The sequence below is a fragment of the Arachis ipaensis genome, chromosome B09, assembly GCF_000816755.2.
Source record: "Arachis ipaensis cultivar K30076 chromosome B09, Araip1.1, whole genome shotgun sequence".
In the NCBI taxonomy this organism is placed as follows: domain Eukaryota; kingdom Viridiplantae; phylum Streptophyta; class Magnoliopsida; order Fabales; family Fabaceae; genus Arachis; species Arachis ipaensis.
The window spans coordinates 7,307,956-7,314,120 of record NC_029793.2 but is presented as its reverse complement, the minus strand read 5'-3'; positions in this window follow the sequence as shown (position 1 = coordinate 7,314,120).

Here is a 6,165-nt window from a genome sequence, read left to right as displayed (position 1 = left end):
TATATATTTTGAATTTTAATTTTAAATTTTTATTATTTTATATTTTTTATTTACATAAAACTGAATTGATTCAACTTTAGTTGAATCCACTAATTAAATTAGTGACCCAACAATTTAGTAATTTAACTAGTTTCATCCCCAGATTTGATTCAAATAACTATTATTTGAAGGTATAATGTTTTGGAATGTTTCCAAAGAAACTTTTACTATTGTCGAGTGAGTTAAATGAATTGAGATTAATTGAATTATTGAAATCATCATCTTCAATTACGTTCTTTCCTATCCCTCCTTGGCCCACCTTCCACCATTTCATATAACCCACTTAGTTAAATGACTTGGGATAATTGGATATTCAAAAGAGAAAATTTTACTTAATATGGTAAAATTTAATTTATTTTTTAAAAAAATGGATAAAGTTAATATTAGTTAATATAAAAAATTTAAAATAGATTAAAGAGAAAATTTTTTAAAAGTGATAAAAAAATGTATATTTTACAAATAAAAAAATGTCATTTTAACATTTTAAGGAGTGTGTCTGCTCTGCGTCTATAAATGGGTCCCCACTAAGCCTTTCAAGATGGAAAGGGGACTACGACAAGGAGACCCTTTATCTCCGTTTCTGTTTGTGCTAGTTGTTGATGTGCTACATAGGATGATCAGGGAGGCAGTGAGGAATGGCCGCATCTATCCACTTTTGGTTGGAAGGGATAACATTGAGCTGTCGCACTTACAGTTTGCAGATGATACCATTCTCTTCTGTCCTACTGAGGAAGAGACTATCAGGAACTACAAGCGATTGTTACGTTGCTTTGAGCTGATGTCGGGGTTGAGTATCAATTTTGAGAAGTCTAGCTTCATTCCGGTTAATAGTGATCGGCATTGGGCGCGTAAGATGTGTCAGTTGCTGGGATGCAAGGAGGAGTCTCTACCAGTCTGATATCTTGGCATTTCTCTCGGAGCAAACCCGAGACTTGTGAAGACTTGGAAACCGATTATTGATAAGGTGGAAAACAAGTTAAGTCTGTGGAAAGAAAAGACCCTAAACAAAGCGGGTAAGCTGGTTCTTATTAATTCTGTTCTGAATAGCTTGCCTATCTACTATCTTAGCCTATACAAGATGGCAAAGGCGGTAGCGGAGAAGTTGATCTCACTCCAAAGGCGCTTCTTGTGGAGTAAAGAGAATGGGAGAAATGGGATACCACTAGTAAAATGGAAAGTGGTGATGGCTCCAAAAAAGGCAGGTGGTCTGGGAATTGGAGACGCAGTAATTCAGAATATAGCTTTGCTCTTTAAGTGGTGGTGGGGTTCTCGAAAGAGGATTGTCCCCTGTGAAAGAAAGTCGTCTGCTCCTGTAATAACTTGAATCCGAATGAAATGTTGTGTGGTCAGCCTGTACCTACAAGGGGGTCATTGGAAGGATATTTACGTGAGCCACATGTGAGAGAAAAAATGATCAGGGGTTTGTATATGAATGTAGGGAATGATAGAACAGTACAGTTCTGGGAGGATATCTGGTTACCTCACGGTGTTCTTAAAGAGTTGTTTCCAAGGCTTTTCTCAATCTCAAACCTCAAAGGTTCTGTTATTGAGGATTGCGAGTTTTGGGATGGGTTAGAGTGGATATGGAATTTTCAATGGAGGAGAGAGCATTTTTAGTGGGAGTTGGCACTAGTAAACCAACTCCATCAGGTTTTACAGTCTGTTCAGCTAACATCTGAGAGGGAGGACATAGTGGTCTGGAAATTTGATAGATCTGGTATTTATTCGACTAACTCATTTGTGCAGGTGTTGCAGGAAGCGGTTCTCTCGGAGGAAATAACAAGCTATAGCTTCACAAGTGCAATTTGGAAGGGTAAGGATCGAGTTATTTTCTTGGTTTGTGTTGGTGGGGGCGGTGAATACTAAGGACAGACTGTGTAGACTAGGTGTAATTAACTCAAATGATGGTACATGTGTCTTATGTGGTAAGTCTGTGGAGTCTGCTTTTCATTTGTTTGCTGGTTGTGAGATTTCCTGGCAGGTGTTGTGTGCTTGGCTATTCGCTCTTGGGAGAAAATGGACCATGCCTGGTACACTCAAACAACACTTTAAAAGCTGGACGAATGCTGCAGCAAGAAGAGGTGAGAGGAGGAGGTAGATGATTGGCTTCTTTGCTGTTATCTGGACGGTTTGGCTAGAACGGAATGATAGAATCTTTAGGAATCAAAGCTCACGTGTGGTGGATATTATTAGTAGATCCTTCTTGCTCTCCGATGAGTGGAGTGATGGTGAACCCTACGGTTATTGATGGCAATGCCGAAGATAACTAGGGGTTGTCATGACTAGAGTTGTCGAGTTGTTCTTTGTTATTTTATATGCTCCACCTTGTTGTATTGAGCTCTTTACTTCAAAAAAAAAAAAGGAGTGCCATTCTTCGACTTTAAGAGAGTGCGCCAGTGACCCTTCACAACTACCGCGCACATGCTGCGAATTAGGAATTGGCTCTCACTCTCAGCGAAAACCATGTCCAATGACTAATTCGTTGCGGATCTGTTCTATTTAAGAGTTTGTCGCTGTCCAATAGATTATTGCATGCACAAAACGAAATTCAAAAAACCTATAACACTTGTTTAAACGTACCAGTGAACTAATCACTCGACTAACCAAATTAATTACTCTCTGGGTCTTTTTATGACGGTATTTTCTTGCACTTAAATTGGGCCTTTCAAATCAATAATACCCAAAAATCTTTTCTACATAAATAATCAAACAATTACGATAGCTTTTCTCAATGATTGTATGATCTCGTTTTACCAATGGGTGAAATCTTTCCCCTTATTTGTTTTACATTTACTAAATTAATCAAGTATCAGTTATCTTTAGTTTCACTCAATCAATGAATCAAACTAATGTCTTAGCATAGAAAAAGTTATGTGTATAGATTGAAACTCTAAATAACAAGATTAGTATTCATTTTAGTCATTTGATTACACGCACACACGAGAGATGCTACTCTTCATCCATTGAGTAAAAAGTGAAAGTTGTTTAACCTGAAGTGAATATTAACATCTTATAGGAAATGCTTAAGGTTAAAGGTTAGCATTTCCCTATGTATATCTAACGAATACTAGCTTTCTATATATTTCGGTGAACATTCGCAAGTAGCTACATTTACCCGTATTTTTTTTAGGTTTAATTACTCTATTGGTCTCTATAGTTTCATCAAATTTTTAATTAAATTTTTATATTTTTTGTTATTTTTAATTAGATTCCTACACTGCTTTAATTTTATAATTAAGTCCTTTTTAGTGTAAAAAATATTAGAATTAACTGAATATTTTTTTACAAATTGAAGGTATTTATAATTAAAAACTTAATTAAATCTTTAACCGTATGTATTTTGATAAAAATATTATATTAATTTTAACATTTTTAACATGAAAATGACGTAATTATAAAATTAAAAGTAGTGTAGAGATCCCATTAAAAGAAAAAAAAGTATAGAGACCTAATTAAAAATTTGAAAAAACTATAGGGACTAACAGAATAATTAAATCTTTTTTTATTGGATCAAAATATTTCTTTTACTTAAAAACTTTCAGATTATTTTAAATAAAAAAGGATAATATTTTTATTTTCTCAATTTTTATATAAATTGTTGTCTTTTTATTGGTTTTAAATAAAAAAAAAGTAAAATATTAAAAATTACAACGATTTATAGTTATGTATTTTGGAGTCAGAAATCGTCCTGATGATCATAAATCATGGACTAAAGTTGGGTTTTAAAGCAAAAAGTATAAAATATGAGATATTCTTATGATTTATGAAGTTATAGACCAAATCCATGTGAATTTCCATAATTTACGTATAACTAGAACAAAACACATTAAACACCGACAATTTATGTTATATATAGTTAAAATAATAAAAAAGCCAATAATTTATGGTTGCACAGAGATAAAATGGCACAAGGAGAATTTTGGAAACATGGATATGAGGATTAAAAAGTTTGAAGAAGAGATAAAGATAGTCGATGATTTGGTGAGCAACAAAGTGTATGATGAGACTATAGAAGCTAGAAGAAAGGCACTTGTAAGCTCATGCAAGAAGTGGTACATTCGAAGGGAATTTCATTGGAAGCAGATGTCCCGATCCAGGCATGCTAAGGAGATGGACAAAAATACTCGATACTTTCACAACTTAGTCTCAGCTCGGAGAAGGAACAATCGTATTGATGCTTTAATGATCAATGGAAGATTAGTGCGGAATCAGGCCAGAATCAAAGTTGCTATACGTGATTTCTATAAAACCTTGTACCATCAGAAGACATCGCCTATTATAGGGTTCTGGGATGGACTGGTAGAGCAGATAAGTGCGGAAGAGGCAACAGAGCTAGAGATGATGCCATCCGTGGAAGAAATCAAGGAAGCAGTGTGGGATTGTGAGGCAACCAAGGCACCAGGAAGCGATGGGTATAATATGAATTTCATTAAGAAGTGTTGGGTTGATATCGGTAGGGAGTTCACTGAGGCAGTAATGGGGTTTTTCCAGTCTGCGGTGCTACCTAGGGATTCAAATGTCACTTGGGTGGCGCTAGCGCCGAAGTTTGTTGGGGCCAAAGAAATTAAAAATTTTAGGCCGATTAGTATGGTGGGTTGTGTGTACAAGGTTATTGCTAAGGTGCTGGTTCGGAGGATGCGAAAGGTTATGCCAGGTTTAGTTGGGGAGACTCAGAGTGCTTTTGTAAAGGGCAGGAAGATACATGATGGGGCACTGATTGCCTGTGAAACTGTGCAGTGGCTAAAGGTAAAGAAAAAGAGCTCAGTGGTCATCAAATTAGACTTTCAAAAGGCTTACGATAGGGTCAAGTGGAATTTTGTAGATGTTGTTCTGCACAAGATGGGTTTTGGGTGTAGGTGGAGGGCTTGGATAAAGGAATGTGTTTGCTCTGCATCCATGTCGATTCTAATAAATGGCTCACCCTCTAAGCCGTTCAAAATGGAGAGAGGCCTAAGACAAGGAGACCCACTGTCCCCCTTTTTGTTTGTTCTGGTTGTGGATGTTCTTCATAGAATGATTAGGGAGGCAGTGAGGAATGAGCGCATTACTCCGCTTTTGGTTGGGCGGGACAACATTGAGTTATCACACTTGCAGTTTGCCGACGATACTATCCTATTCTGTCCTACTGAGGAGGAGACTATCCGGAACTACCAACGATTGTTGCGTTGCTTTGAGTTGATGTCTGGGTTAAGCATCAACTTTGAAAAGTCCAGTTTGATTCCGGTTAATTGTGAGCGGAGCTGGACACAGGAGATGTGTCATATATTGGGGTGCAAGGAGGCTTCTTTACCAATCAGGTACCTGGGTATTTCTCTGGGAGTAAACCCGAGGCTCGTTAGGACATGGAAACCTGTGATTGATAAGGTGGAAGAAAAGCTGAGCCTGTGGAAAGCAAAATCCCTCAACAAGGCGGGTAAACTGGTCCTTATTAAATCGGTTCTTAATAGTCTGCCGGTCTACTACCTCAGTCTATACAAGATGCCCAAGGCAGTGGCAGAGAAGCTGATCTCACTACAAAGACGATTCTTATGGAGTAAAGAGGATGGGGTGTATGGGATGCCGCTAGTAAAATGGGATATAGTAATGGCTCCAAAAAAGGCAGGCGGGTTGGGAGTTGGTGATGCAGTGGTTCGGAATACCGCCTTACTCTTTAAGTGGTGGTGGAGATTTTCTAAGGAGGACTGTCCTCTTTGGAAGAAAGTTGTTTGCTCCTGTAATAACATGAATCCTTCTGAGATGCTGAGTGGACAGCCAATACCTACAAGAGGGGGTCCGTGGAAGGAGATATGTCAATTACAAATCAGTGAACCACAAGTGAGGGAAAAGATGATCAGTGGCTTGTCCATGGAGGTCGGGAATGGCGGATTAATCCGATTCTGGGAGGATAACTGGCTACCTAGTGGTCCATTGAAAGATGTGTTTCCAAGACTGTTCTCGGTCTCAAACCTTAAAGGATCTGTTATAGGGAATTGTGGGTTCTGGGATGGGTTGGAGTGGGTTTGGAGTCTTCAATGGAGGAGAGAGTTATTCCAATGGGAGATGGAGCTTGTAAACCAGCTTCAAGAGAGGTTACAAACAGTAAGGCTAACGAATGATAGAGAGGATAGTGTGGTATGAAAATTTGAT